Source organism: Podarcis filfolensis, assembly GCF_964270895.1.
Source record: "Podarcis filfolensis genome assembly, chromosome: 3".
NCBI lineage: Eukaryota > Metazoa > Chordata > Lepidosauria > Squamata > Lacertidae > Podarcis > Podarcis filfolensis.
The window spans coordinates 101,877,073-101,892,922 of record NC_139606.1 but is presented as its reverse complement, the minus strand read 5'-3'; the positions used below and the strand labels follow the sequence as shown (position 1 = coordinate 101,892,922).

Below are 15,850 nucleotides of genomic sequence, written 5' to 3'. Positions count from 1 at the left end.
GGGCCCAGTGGCCATGATCTTCATTTTTTTGATGTTGAGCTTCAGACCATATTTTGCGCTCTCTTCTTTCACCCTCATTAAAAGGTTCTTTAATTCCTCCTCACTTTCTGCCATCAAAGTTGTGTCATCTGCATATCTGAGGTTGTTGATATTTCTTCCGGCAATCTTAATTCCCGCTTGGATGGATTACAGTGAGTGCCACAATTTAAACATTGGGGGTGGGGGTGGGGGTGGGGGTGCCAGCACTACGTACTGTATATTTGTATATTGTGGTTTTTTTAAAAATGACAGGTGTGACCAATTAAGTATCATTGTGTCCCTGTCCTCCCTGCTGAGTTCTACAGGGGAAACACTGAAACAAAGGTGGAGGAAAATAGCAGCCAATGTCACACACTGGACTGGCTGTAAGGAGGCAGGCAGGTGGGTCCCAGCTGAGGGGAAACTGAGGTTGGTGTGGCAGTGCCCCCATTCATCCTAATGGACCAGCCTCTGCTTCTCCTCCTCCCACTGTATGTGTGGAACATGAAAAGACTGAAAGATCCCCTCAGCTTGGTAACCATATAACTGGACTATTAGCTAAAGTCAGCATTAGTCAACGGTTTTGAAGATGAAAACCCCCTCCTGAGTGTGAAGCAGTAACTTATTACTGTTTTATTTTATTAATGTCTTTTGGCTTTGGGTGTTTTATCACAAGCTCCATAACCTTTCGGTCCCTCAGGCAGTATTTCACCATTGCTGCTTTCAAAACGAGTCACTATTTATAATATACATACAGTATATTACAATCATTAATTTTTTTCAACATTTTATGAGGTGTGCTTATTACATGAAATGGTGTGTCTGGCACTGGCAAATCTCTCGTGCATTCTCCCCCCACCCCCACCCCATGTTTCCTTTCTCTTGGCAGGTCCGGCCAGAAGGAATAATTTTCTGTGGGCCACGCATGCTTTTCCATACCTTTTTTTTTCCCTTCAGGGGAGGGGCGGGATTTGTCACTTCTTCGGGAAGGCCTTATAATTCACAGAAACACAGATTTATGCCTCGGCCTTTCTTTTTCTTTTCTTTTTGCCAAGCCTTGTCAAACCCTAACATTTTTGTTGGCAACCTTTTGTTCCTTGCCCAGCTGAAAAGGGAGGCTCATCTAGTCACAGAGCTTTCCCTTCGCCTTCTTTTCCGGAGTGTCTGTTCTGGCGCACGCTGCTTCGTCTTTGTTATCAGGACTACCTGCCACATTTCACGTCTTCCATCACCGAAACATTTTATTAAAAATATGCATTCATCCCCATCAGCTAATGTTCTGTATTTTGAAGGTTTCAGGGGCCCTCTCCAGCCTGAGACGCCCCCTCTAGGCAAGCAGAGAGAAGGATCATGGTCATAGCTGTCAATGTTTCCCTTTTTTAAAAGGGAAATTCCTTTATTCTAAATAGGATTCCTCGCAAGAAAAGGGAAGAGTTGACAGCTATGATCATGGTGTGAGGGAGTAAATGGTTACTTCAGTCTCAGAGCTTCTCCCCCCCCCCCATTTTTATTATTATTTGGTTTTACATATTCAAATTTACAATCATACCACAACACATCAAAAAGTACAAAATTCCCACGAATCTTTGGACTTCCCACTCCCCCTCCATGGGTCCCATTGTTGAGCCTTATCTACTGCATCTTTTATAATAATCCAATATTTTACATCTCCATTACCTCCATAGTTCTCATTGCATTACAAGTGTTATTGCAATCCCGCTAACGACTTTAACTGTTTACATTGGTCTCCAAGGTAAACCATAAATTCCCCCCATTCCTTATTAAAGTTTTGGTCTTCCTGGTTTCTGATCCTTCCAGTCATCTTTGCTGTTTCGGCATAGTCCATCAACTTAATCTGCCATTCTTCTCTGGTAGGGACTTTGTCTTCTTTCCAGCTCTGGGCTAACAACATCCGCAAGGCTGTCGTCGCATACATGAACAGTCTTTTCTTCTCCCTTGGGATTTCAGCACCAGAGCTTCTGGTCTCATCCCTGAAGGTCTTCACTGAGGTTCTTCCCAGCCCTTATATGTAAAGCAAGAGCCCTGCCCCAGCTTAAAATCAAGCTCCTTTGAGTCCTAGTTTCCTCCACTCCCAGCAATCTCTTGCAGAGTGGACACAGGCTCCAGACCTGTGAGCTAGTTTTTTACTGTCCTATGCACAGGTTTGACATCAGAGTCAGCATTGTCAGGTACCTCCTGTGGCCTGCACACCAAAACATCTCATTATCAGTCCCTGGAGTGTTGTAGCACCTCTTGACGAAGACCAACATCCCGGGGTCAGGATGTCACCAGCACTCCATGCATCAGCATTGGTGAACACACTCTTGAGGTGGTAGATGATTTTGTCTACCTAGGTTCCACCATAACCAGCAACCTCTCCATCAACGCTGAGCTGGACAAGTGTATTGGCAAGGCAGCTGTGGTAATGGCTTGCCTCTCCAAAAAGGTATGGGAGAATATTATACTAATGTCCAATACCAAGATCTACCAGTTGAGCATGCTACTTTATGGAAGTGAGTTGTGGGCAGGAGGGATGCCTCAATGCCTTCCACATGCTTTGTGTCAGGAAAATTTTGGGCATCATATGATGGGACAGAGTCTCAATCAAAGGTTTGCTCTCACAAGCCCACATTCCCAGTATGTTCGCAGTCCTATGTTCCAGTATTGTGATTTACATTTTTTCTTTATTATCAGTACACTATTTCTACTCTTAATTGCATCTATGTGAAATCATCATCCGTTGAACAGTTATTTCAAGGAATTAATTTCTATTTAGTGCAGAGAGACTTGTGAGAGGCTGAGCAGATGAGAGTGAGAGAAATCAGCCAGTAACCTGTTTGACCCTTTGGTCAGTGCCAGCCCAGAAGGGCATGGTATTTTTAGAGGACCATGTGGCTCCAGTTGTTTTCTGCATTCTCAAGATTCTGACATTCTTTGTCATGAAGAACGAAAGTCTTGTGTGACTAGAGAGGAAGTGGGAAGTGATTCACTTTAAAGGATTTCATGGTTTGCTCCAGGAGAATGGCCAAGATACTGACCTGCTTTGGAAAGCAAACCCCAAGGCGAGAGGTAGTGATATTTTAATAGTTTTAACTGTCCTTCTCTCAGCTCTCAGGCTCCAGTGGAAATTGGCAGTGTCAAATATTTGCTGTGAGAAATAAATGTCATCACTGTTCCTGGCAGATCTGGCATGCGCAAGAGGGGCCTTATGTCATGTGCTGCATGAGAACCCTCATTTTGCAAATGCCTCCATGGTTTCAGTTGTCTCTACACAAATGCACAGAGTATGGGAAACAAACAAGATGAACTGGAGCTTTTAATACAGGGTTGCAAATATGACCTGGTAGGCATTACTGAAACCTGGTGGGATGAAACTCATGACTGTAATGTAGGAATTGAGGGGTATAACCTGTTCAAAAGGAATATACCAAACAAGAAGGGAGGAGTAACAGCATTGTATATGAATGATATGTACACTTGTGAAGAAATCCATGACTTGGAGCATGAAAAGCAGATTGAGAGTATATGGGTAAAATTTTCAGAAGAGAGAAACAACAGTGACCTTACTGTGGGTGTCTGCTATAGACTGCCAAGCCAGACTGAAGACTGACTTTGATAATGCCTTACTAGAGCAGATTACTAAACATTCAAAAAGGAGAGAAATAGTAATCATGGGGGACTTCCACTTCCCCAATATCTGTTGGGACTTAAACTCTCCCAAGAGTGTAAGGTCTGACAAATTCCTCCATTGTCTCGCTGACAATTTCATTTCCCAGAAGGTGGAAGAACCAACAAGGAGATCACCTATCTTGGACCTGTCCTCACCAATAGGGAGGAACTGACTGGTGAGGTGAAAGTGCTTGGAAACTTGGGAGGAAGTGATCATGCTCTCCTGGGTTTCAACATACAGGCAAGGAAGAACTGAGTGTAGTTGGACATGAGGTAACTGCAAGGTGGATTTGTAGCTGGTTGACTGACCAAACCCAAAGAGTATTCATTAATGGTTCCTCATCATCCTGGAAAAAAGTGGCAGGTGGGGTGCTGCAGGGTTCTGTCCTGGACCTGTTGTTGTTCAACATTTTTATAAATGACTTGGATGAAGGAATTGAGGGCATGTTCATTAAATTTGCAGATGACACCAAACTGGGGGGAGGGGTGTAGCTAATGCTGCAGAAGACAGAATCAGAATTCATAATGACCTTAACAGATTGTAGAACTGGGCACAAGCTAACAAAATGAATTTCAATAGGGACAAATGTAAGGTTCTGCGCTTAGGCAGGAAGAACCAGATGCACAAAAATAGGATGGGGGACACCTGGCTTACTAACAGTACATGTGAAAAAGGTCTAGGAATCCTGGTGGACCCTTAACATGAGTGGAGTTCAAAACATGACAAGTATCTAGTCTGCTTATTGTACTTTTTCATTATGCCCATCCAACATTGAGGTGCTTTTCCCATGGTGCACTTACTTGACTAAGTGCTGACAAGTATTTGGATTCTGAGTCATACGATCATAAGAAGAGTCCTGTTGGTTCATGCCAACAGTTCATCTAATCACTTTCCAACAATGACCAGCTAGATGTCTCCAGGACATTCACGAGCAGGCTATTGGTGCTAAGTCATCTAGGGCTTAGGCTTTCTACTCTGACCGGCAGTAGCCCTCCAGGACATCAGGCAGAGGACCTGGTCTTCCTTATCCTACCTACCACCAAGGCAAGCTGTTTTAACAGTTGTTTTCACTCTACCCGCCAAGGCAAAGATTGTCTTTATCCTTTAGTCCAACACAAGCAACAAGTGGAGATGGATAGACAGTTTTAGTGGTGTTGTAAATTTGCTATCAGAGCTCATTTTATTGTTTCCAATGGTGGAAGCCAAAGTGCTGAGGCTGACCATGTTTTATTACCTCTCCTCCCACCCCTGCTATTCCACCTTATTCTTGGTATGGAATAAATGTATCTATAATCTCTAAATACTGTTGAGTGGTTTCTTTCCATTTCTGTTGAGAGTGCTCCAAGCCATTCTATATCAAGCCCATGGCCATCATCCAAAGCTTCATGGGGATCCAGAATGTGCATAGAACTCAATATATATGGACAGAAAACTCAATATATTATTGTATTCTGTTTCTATTATTATTTAGTGTTAATAATAATAATACCTTCTCGGTAGTGGCACCCACCCTGTGGAACGCCCTTCCATCAGATGTTAAGGAGATGAGTAATTATATATAACATTTAAGAAACATCTGAAGGCAGCCCTGTATTGGGAAGTTTTTTTAATGTTTAATGTTTTACTATGTTTTTATATATGCTGGAAGCTGCCCAGAGTGGCTGGCAAAACCCAGTCAGATGGACAGGGTACAAATAAATTATTATTATTATTATTAGTAGTAGTAGTAGTAGTTTTATTAAATAAAACAAATAATAATAGTAATTTTATAATTTATAAATTTGTAATTTATTCTTACAAATATTGTTTATTTCATTTTTATTGTGTTATGTTGTTGTTGTTGTTGTTGTTAAATGCTTGGATCTTTTGATAAAAGGTAAAGCAAGCAAAGAAGCACCTGGCCTGTTCTCTTCATTGCATGCATTTACAGGATTTGACAGATTCATGAATGAGAGACGTCTCATTGGCTCTCTGAAGGATCAGTGTCCATAGGAAACTCCTAATATCAGTCAGCCCATCTGTCTACCTATCCCGGAATTGTCTAACTGGCAGTTACTCTCCTGCATCTCAGACAGAAGTGTTTCCCATCACCTGCAGAGATGCCAAGGATTGAAACTGGGATGATTTGTCTGCAACACGTGTGCTCTGAACTCAGCTATGAATCCCTCCCCATATTTGGAGACAGAATGGATGCAAAGATATCTAAAAACAGACTTAAAGAATCAATTCCAGTACAGACAGGGAAAGATCTTTACTGAAAAGGCTTGTTGGAAGAGAAAGTTTTTCAATAGGTGCTGGGAAGGCAGCAGAGACAGCGCCTGTCAAATATTTAATGAGAGACAATTGCAAAGGGTAGGTGCCATGACAGAAGCCTGGTTCCTGTTTTGTGTGGAATGGACTTCTGGATAAGATGGCATCTAGTAAGATGTATCCACTTGGGAGGAAGCCATTTAACTCAGTGAGATTTAAACATGCATTTAAACAAGCAAGATTTTGATTTCGCTTCTATTTCAGGAATCAGATTGGTTTGACTTGGCTCACTTTCAGGAATACTCACTTCACTTTGGATTGAAATCAGAACACAGCTTCTAAAACTCCAGTGATTTATGTCTCCCCCATTGATTGTAATGGAAAAATCAGCCAAGAGCTATAGTTGTTTTCTGTTCTTTGGCATGACTGGATGAAATTTGCAGGCATAGTTGCCCCTTCTGAGTGGATGAAGTCTGGAAAATTACAGCAGCTTGCCTCTGTTTTGTTATTTATTTGATGTGCATGCACACACCTAGTGCTGCGTTATGTATGAATCCTTTCTCATGAGGCATCCCAAAGAGATTTACAAAATAATAATATATATAAAACAGTTACAAATAAAAAATATAAACAGTTAAAACAACTGCATATATAAAAACAATAATGACTATAAAAACAGCTCAAAACAACAACACATATATAAATTCAATTAATTTTTTTACAACAAATTTTTTGAAATTATACATCTCAAAATAAACATTTTACATACTGTTAGATATCCAGCGACTTCCCTCCTTCTCCTTCCATGGTTCATTCTGTTTATCATTCATTCCTGTATATTTGACTATAACCATATAAATTCAATTCAAATCCAATACAGATACTGACTGGGAATATATTTATTTCTTGAAAGAGGAATGTATCAGAAAAAGAAGGATCATTCTATCATATGTGGTGGGAGTGTAAGAAAGTGAAGGGTTTCTGGGAAATGATATATAATGAGTTGAAGAAGATGTTGAAATTTACATTTGTAAAGAGACCAGAAGCCTTTCTGTTAGGAATAACAGGAAGAGAAATAAATAGAAGGGACAATAAACTTTTTCAATACGCAGTAACAGCAGCAAGAATATTAATGGCCCAAAAATGGAAACAGGAGGAATTACCGACTCTTGAAGAATGGAGAATGAAACTTATTGACTACGCAGAATTGGACAAACTAACTGGGAAGATTAGATATCAACGGGACCACAAGTTCATCGAGGACTGGGGAAAATTTGCAGAATATCTGAAAAGTATATGTGATGAACAAACAACGCTAGTGGGATTTAAAGAGGCTTTGTGAAAGGTAGAGGAGTATTGTTAAACAGAAAGAGGACAGTAAGGGTATATTAAAATGCAATATCAAATTTAGAAAATGTGTGAAAATGGAAAAATATGGATGATTGGCAGAGAAGCTGATGGAAGTCCAAAAAGTTGAAATTTGTGAAAACTGTTTGATATGGTGAATTTGTATAATGGAAAAATTTTAATAAAAATAATTTATAAAAAAAAGAAAGAAAGAGGAATGTATCTGTGCCAACAGTTGCTGTGGAACAACGGGGGGGGGGGGCTTTTATGTTTTATTTGTGAGTTTCCTGAAGGCATCTGACCGAAGATGCTGGGCTGGACGGATCTTTGGTCTGGTCCAGCAAAGTACTTTATCTCCACAACCACTCTTTATCTTTATCTCTAAACCACTGAGCCTCTTGGGCTTGCCAATCGGAAGGTCGGTGGTTCGAATCCCTGCGATGGAGTGAGCTCCCGTTGCTCCGTCCCAGCTCCTGCCAACCTAGCAGTTTGAAAGCACGCCAGTGCAAGTAGATAAATAGGTACCACTCTGGTGGGAAGGTAAATGGCGTTTCCGTGCTCTCTGGTTTCCGTCACGGTGTTCCGTTGTGCCAGAAGCGGTTAAGTCATGCTGGCCACATGACCCGGAAAGCTGTCTGTGGACAAAGGCCGGCTCTCTCAATCTGAAAGTGAGATGAGTGCCGCAACCCCATAGTCGCCTTTGACTGGATTTAACTGTCCAGGGGTCCTTTTTTCTCCACAGTATACACAGAAGTTTGCCTGACAGTGCAAAGAACAGAACACCCCCTGTCAGGCCAAGCTCCCTGTTTACACCTGAACCAGCAACTGCACACAGACCCCACTGAATCATGGTGGAATCTACAAGCAAGTTTGTGATGGCTAATCTATCCCTGCCCAGAGAATTGCCATCATCGCAATACAATTATGGCAAGCAGGGGGTGAAAAAGCAAGAAACAGACTACATTTCTCTGTGTGCCTTAAAAAGAAAAAAGAAGTAAGGTGTGAGAAGAGAAAATTTCTGGGACATTGATTTTCAAGTTCATATTTGAGCCAGAAACATGAAGTGCTAACATAACCCATATGTCACAAAATAAGATCCTCAAAAAAGACTAGACATTTTGAAGAGAGTTCATTTCCCCTGCTCTGTTGTATTACTTGAAATATTTCATTGCTAACTCCAATCCATAGTTCTTCATGCCTGAGCACACACATTGGCTGTGATTAAGGTGAAACTTAAGTCAATTAGTGGAATGATTTCTTCCACAGAAAAGCTGAGTTTTGGGTGCTTTTTGCCAATTTTTCTACTCAGTAACATTTGTCACTTTTTTCTTCCTTTCGTTTGAAAGTATACAATAGTTTCCTTCTCTTTCCATTTCTTTTTTACACGCTTCCCTTCCTCTTTTTCGGTTAAAATACACTCTGTAATTCAAGTCTTTTGCTTCCTTTATTAGGAAAACAGTAATACCCAAATGCTGGTGGAAAGAAAGAAAGAAAAAATATGAGAGATCCAACAGGAAACAAAAACCACAAGCAGAAAGGGGTTAGTACAGGTTACTGAAATAGTTGAGTCCTCTCTTGGGCTCCACAGAAAGTAACAGAACTTTACAATATCTTGAAAATCTGTTTCACAACCATTCTTATTTTTCACTAGATATTCATATCATAGCAAAGGGGCGGCAGGGGGGAACTTGGTTATAGTTTTCTGGTGTGTTTTTTTTACACTTAGTATTTGTTATTTTTTAAAAACTGTACGTGCTGCTAACAAGTCTTCTAAGAATATCAAACTCCAGGTGTTTATTTTGGGCATTCCAAAGCTTAACAAGAACTGCATTTGAATGCTAGGCTTCCCCCTGTGTTACAACCCTCTCGGTGACTTAAAACACATTTTCATCACATGATGACTTGGCTTAGAATAAGCATCAATCTAAACATGACTGACGAATGACTTGGTGATTTAATTGAAAGATTACCCCCCCTCCCACAAAAATTGCTGCTTTAAAGTTATCTGAAACCGTGCATCAGGTCCTCTGCAGAATCCAGAAATTTGAAATGAAAGCAGGACCTGCAACAAGATACTGTAATGTGGAGTGTTTCTGGTTAGGATTCCATCCACTCCGTTTTATTCCCTGTCTACAGTTTTCAGTATCTCTCCAAAATAATCAGTCACCATGGGCACTGAGCATGCTCAAAACTCACTTTTTGCTTTTCTCAATTTTTTGTACTTCTGCAAACTTCAAGCTTCCCTCAGTCCTGCTCATATCTCCCAGGAGTGATGCCTCAATGCCTCGGTCCAGTATACCTGAAGGAGCGTCTCCACCTCCATCGTTCTGCCTGGACATTGAGGTCCAGTGCCAAGGGCCTTCTGGCGGTTCCCTCGCTGCGAGAAGCCAAGTTAAAGGGAACCAGGCAGAGGGCCTTCTCGGTAGTGGCACCCGCCCTGTGGAACGCCCTCCCACCAGATGTCAAAGAGAAAAATAACTACCAAACTGTTAGAAGACATCTGAAGGCATCCCTGTTTAGGGAAGCTTTTAATGTTTAATAGGTTATTGTATTTTAGTGTTTTGTTGGAAGCCGCCCAGAGTGGCTGGGGAAACCCAGCCAGATGGGCGGAGTATAAATAAATTATTATTATTATTATTATTCCACATGCACTGTGTTAGGAAGATTTTGAGCACCACCTGGCAGGACAGCATCTCAAAGAAAGATGTGCTCTTCCAAGACCACATTCCCAGCATGTTTGCTATCCTTTCTCCGCAATGTCTACACTGGCTTGGTTATATCCACAGAATGGAAGATGGCAGCATCCCTAAGGACCTGCTCTGCTGTGAGCTAGCTTCAGGCACTAGGCCAATTGGCAGATCAACTCTGCGTTATAAACGTGCCTGCAACATCAACCCCACCATGTGGGAATCCCTTGCAGACGACCACAGTGCTTGGAGACAGGCGGTCAAGTCGTGTATCCACAGCAGTGACCAGAGGAAGAATGACTGTTGGGAGGAGAGCAGAGAGAAGAAACGCCATGGTGCATCTGCAGCAGCACAACCAGACACCCTCATCTGCCCCAGCTGTAACAAAACATGTCTCTCCTGTATTGGTCTCTACAGCCACAGCAGGCACTGTAACCTTCCATCAATTTGACTCCATCCCCAAAGGCACATTCCTCCACTGTCTCCCAAGACAGATGGATCCCAACCAATCAACCAACTTATGCTTGGGTGCTGCCATTTTGACTATAAATGCAATGGCACTCACAGCCTGAACATCAGAAACAGAAGGACAATTTCCCTTATGTGGTTCTGTTTCAAGCATTTGCTTCACTGGACTCTTCTATTCAGGCAATATAAATAGCTTTTCTATTGGTGATGATGATGATGATAATTTATTATTTGTACCCCGCCCATCTGGCTGGGTTTCCCCAGCCACTCTGGGCGGCTTCCAACAGAGATTAAAAATACATTAAAACATCTGTCATTAAAAACTTCCCTAAACAGGGCTGCCTTCAGATGTCTTCTAAACATCAGGTAGTTGTTTATCTCTGTGACATCTGGTGGGAGGGCGTTCCACAGGGCAGGCGCCACTACCGAGAAGGCCCTCTGCCTGGTTCCCTGTAACTTGGCTTCTCGCAGTGAGGGAACCACCAGAAGGTCCTCGGTGCTGGATCTCAGTGTCTGGGCTGAAAGATGGGGGTGGAGATGCTCTTTCAGGTATACTGGGCCAAGACCATTTAGGACTTTAAAGGTCAACACCAACACTTTGAATTGTGCTCGGAAACGTACTGAGAGCCAATGTAGGTCTTTCAAGACCGGTGTTATGTGGTCTCGGCAGCCACTTCCAGTCACCAATCTGGCTGCCGCATTCTGGACTGGTTGTAGTTTCTGGGTCACCTTCAAAGGTAGCCCCACCTAGAGCGTGTTGCAGTAGTCCAAGCAGGAGATAACTAGAGCAGGCACCATGATCAAGCAAATCAGCCGTATTATTGGCTTCTTCTTGTTCTTGTTTTTATCATGTATTTTGTGCTTTTTATCTTGGATTTTTATGTTGTGAGCCACCCTGAGATCTACAATTGAAGGGCGGTATACATGTTTAATACTCATGAGAAGAGAAGACTCCCTGGAAAAGACCCTGATGTTGGGAAAGATGGAGGGCACAAGGAGAAGGGGATGACAGAGGACGAGATGGTTGGACAGTGTTCTCGAAGCTACCAGCATGAGTTTGACCAAACTGCGGGAGGCAGTGGAAGACAGAAGTGCCTGGTGTGCTCTGGTCCGTGGAGTCACGAAGAGTCGGACACGACTAAACAACTAAACAACAACAACATACATGTTTAATTAATTAATTAACAACAACAACAACAACAATAATAGCAATAATAAATTATCCAAACAATGAAAGGAACAATTACTCCTCAGCTCAGTTAGCAGAGCAAGTGCTTTGCATCTCTAGCTAAAGTATCGTATGACTGGCCAGGATCTTGAATAGCCCCTGGCAGTAAAATTACACAATGTTGGAAGCAGAATTTGACCTCTCATCACCAGCACCTCTGTGGCTTACCAGGAGGGAGGCCTACGTTCACAACAACCCTGTGAAGAAGGCAAGCATTTTACACGCGTTGAACTGATGCCCAAATCAACACATGTTCATGGCTGAGCGATGATTTCAAACCAGTTCACCCTCAGAACACGAAAAACAATGGCACTGATTCTTGCTGTATGCTAGTTTAGTACTCAACTTATTCAATCATCTCTCGAAAACTCTAGAAACTCAAGTATATAAGCAAAACTCCCTACCTGTGTAGACTTCCTCATTCACGTGAATCGATGCATTCAAACAATTCATATGAATGCTCCATGCATTCAAACAATTTGTTCCTGGGGCTGCTCTATGGTAGCCAATTCCAGAATTATCCCCTTCAGGTGTGCTTCCAGAGAATGGTCCACATTATCTGTACTGCATGTATGGGGTTCACAGCACACCTGCCCAAAACAGATTCCTTGGGTGGGACGATGGTCTAGTTCAGGCATCTTCAACCTTTTCAGACCCTGGGCTCACTTTTGAGAGCCAGTGTGGTGTAGCGGTTAAGAGCGGTAGACTCATAATCTGGGGAACCGGGTTCGCGTCTCTGCTCCTCCACATGCAGCTGCTGGGTGACTTTGGGCCAGTCACACTTCTCTGAAGTCTCTCAGCCCCACTCACCTCACAGAGTGTTTGTTGTGGGGGAGGAAGGGAAAGGAGAATGTTAGCCGCTTTGAGACTCCTTAAAGGGAGTGAAAGGCGGGATATCAAATCCAAACTCTTCTTCTTCTTCTTTTCACCCAAATATGCACCTGGAGATCCATTTATTAATATTTTGCCACATATTTGCATGATGGCAGTGCTCCTGTTGTGACCCACCTTGAACCAGGCTATATGACGCACTAGGGAGTCTTAACTCTAGGGAGTCTAGCAGGGCTACAAACAGAACTTCGGAACATTTTAAATTGTTTCTCATTTTTGTGGTTCTTCTGTATTACATACATCAGGTTGATCCATTCTGGTAAAAAGAGGATGTGTTTCTCATGCTCAGTTATGTGAGACTTGTTAAACCAATTACTCAATTTTTGGCTAAGTGAAGTGGGTGAAGAAGCCACAAACGAAACCTTGATTCTGGGTCCCACCCCACCCCCGCCTCCTCTTCATTATTATTTCTAGCATGTTTTCCAGTATTAAACTTGTCGTTTTCAGTCTTCGTGCTGATTCAGCACCAGCTCCTGTTCCTGAATTACTAAAACAACTTTCCTCTCCAACTAACAGGGGACCCATGATTCACTAGGTAAAGAAAATGGAGAAACAGAAAGGGACTTTTTTTCCATCTCCTAATATTAAAAAATAAACTGGTAAGAGTTCATAAAACACTCCTGTTAAATGTCTGGGATATTGGGGGGGGGGTGTCTGTGAGGGAGAAGCTGCAGTAAAATCTCATGTTTCACAGATGGATTACTCAGGACGATGCTAATTCGGCTTGTGCCTTGAATATGCATCTTTGCCTTGGCCCAGAAAGGGCGATTTCTATGGGAAAAGAGAGTTCTCTGTGAGAAAGACCCTACTCAGTGTTGTCTTTTGTGCCATCACCTGTCCTGTCTCTGTTCCCCTGCTGCCACTCACCCCTATTACTACTCAGGGCTCTTTTTCTATAAAAAGAGGTGCCATAACTCACCTTAAACCTTGTTCTCTTATAATGGCAATGGTGCCCACCTGAGAGGTGCCGGAACTGAGTTGCGACTGTAAAAAAAAGCCCAGAATACATTTGCCATATTTTTCCGTGTATAACACGCCCCCATGTATTTTGGGGGACTCCAAATTAAGAAAATGGGGGGGTTTGCCCAGAGTTGCTGAGCTTTTTGGGGTGGGGTGGCCCAGACTTGTTGAGGGGGGATTGGCTAAAATCGCACACATCGCAAAAGTTGCCAATCGCCTGCCCAATTGCCTCAACGGCAGTTAATCAACACCAGCCCTTGCCACAGCCACCAATAACACGCACAATAGTTGCTGACAATCTCCGGCTTGCAGCAGCAACCAGTCCCACATCACACATATGTACTCTTCATGTATAAGACGGCCCAAATTTTTAACATAGTTTTTTTAATTAAAAAAAAACTAGGTTAGGCTGAGAGGCGGTGACTGACTCAAGGTCACCACAGTGAGCTTCATGGCTGAGTGGGGATTTGAACCCTCGTCTCCCAGGTCCTAGTCTGGCAGTCTAACTATTACCCTACATGACACGACACAGAATCAGCCATCCAAGAGCAGGATCTTTGAAGTGGAGGAAAATGATCTTCAACTGCCTGGTGGAGGTCCTTAATGACCATCCCCAAAAGCAATGATAACCCTAGGTGATACAATCCATTTTGGCTTTTGGGGTACCACTTTAAAAAACTCCCTAGCTTTGCTTAAGTAATGAAGGAAGGCTGAATCTCGCTAAGTAACTGCATGAACATGAGAACTTCCATCCACACAACAGACATCGTTCCCCTCCCTTTCCTCCCCTTCATGCCCTCACCCATGAAATATGCTCAGAAAGGGGGGGGGTCCCCCAGTCCTCTTGAGCAGATTTTGCCAACAAAGGTCCATATAGTTAAAGCTATGGTTTTCCCAGTAGTGATGTATGGAAGTGAGAGCTGGACCATAAAGAAGGCTGATCGCCGAAGAATTGATGCTTTTGAATTACGGTGCTGGAGGAGACTCTTGAGAGTCCCATGGACTGCAAGAAGATCCAACCTATTCATTCTTAAGGAAATCAGCCCTGAGGGCTCACTGGAAGGACAGATCCTGAAGCTGAGGCTCCAATACTTTGGCCACCTCATGAGAAGAGAAGACTCCCTGGAAAAGACCCTGATGCTGGGAAAGATGGAGGGCACAAGGAGAAGCGGACGACAGAGGACGAGATGGTTGGACAGTGTTCTTGAAGCTACCAGCATGAGTTTGACCAAACTGCGGGAGGCAGTGGAAGACAGGAGTGCCTGGCGTGCTCTGGTCCATGGGGTCACAAAGAGTCGGACACGACTAAACAACTAAACAACAACAACAAGTTTTCCCATCACAGGGCTGAAATAGTACAAACTATGGTCCTCAGGAAATCCTGAGGGGAAGTCATGTGTTTTTAATGTGCATTTTAAAAAGTGGGATATTTCTTTTAAAAAAGCCACCAATTTAAATAAATAATTCCACAGCTCTCTTGATGCAACACTAGGCATTGAACTAAATATATATATTGTAGTTTGTTATTGTCGTCATGCTTCACGATCCATTCCCCCCCCCCCCCCGAATCATCACTACTGGGGAGCCTTTGTTTCCAAATGCAAATGCTTTCTTGCGAATTTGGATTTGGTTTATAGTGAAATCAAGCTCTCATGTTCGTTTCTAAAGAGCTTCTTGCACTTTGGTGTCCCCAATCAGTGTAAATATTGTTTAAGATGAACATAGCGGTTGGCATACCATTGAACAGAGACCACCAGCAGAGCATTAAACAAGTACAGATGTGGGTGCCCGGCTGAAAATGAAGACATTCCTGGAGCCTAAGCATGCTATTCCAAAGGTATCTGAGGCTAGGAAGTTGTCACGGGGGTGGGGGAGATCCTCTGACAAATGGCCACGCTAAATAAATAAGTTACATTGAGAAAATGCAGATGCTAAGTTAACTGGCATTTTGCTCGGTGTTGTGAAAAATCGCATTGTTCTTGTTTAATTCGAAATTGAAATTGAAATGTATTTATGGCCTGTTTTTGGCAAGGGGTTTCCAAGCAATGGTACTATATAATATGTGTAAGGCAAAGCAAGTTTTAGAAAAAGTTGATGAATAGTTTGATCTGCGATTTTTTTTTTAAGGCATTTTGCCAAAAACAACGAGAAAGAAAACCACTCAGATGCAAGAGTGTGCGATGCGATAGGAAGTTCTTTCTGTGGTTTTTGATCTGCGATGGTGCATTTGCAGCTGATGCTACAGCCACCAAGTAATAAATGCAAGTGTGACTTCAGCCTTCGGTTCTGAAACACACTAAAACTCTGTCGTGTTTATTCTCTTTTTTCCTG

The 15,850-nt window shown here is 42.6% G+C and overlaps 2 long non-coding RNA genes across 2 annotated transcripts in view; one reads left to right on the top strand and one right to left on the bottom strand.

Moving 5' to 3' along the window:
• Window positions 1-10,509, bottom strand: part of LOC310758951 — a 94,770-nt gene extending 84,261 nt beyond the window's left edge. The window contains exon 1 of the long non-coding RNA XR_014546127.1: window positions 9,603-10,509. This is a non-coding gene — a long non-coding RNA (uncharacterized lncRNA). The remainder of the gene's footprint in view (window positions 1-9,602) is intronic.
• On the top strand, window positions 1,517-9,642 carry LOC310758939. Its single transcript, XR_014546115.1, has 3 exons — window positions 1,517-2,464; window positions 8,737-8,835; window positions 9,553-9,642. It is a non-coding gene; the product is annotated as an uncharacterized lncRNA (long non-coding RNA).
• Window positions 10,510-15,850: the final 5,341 nt, after the last annotated feature.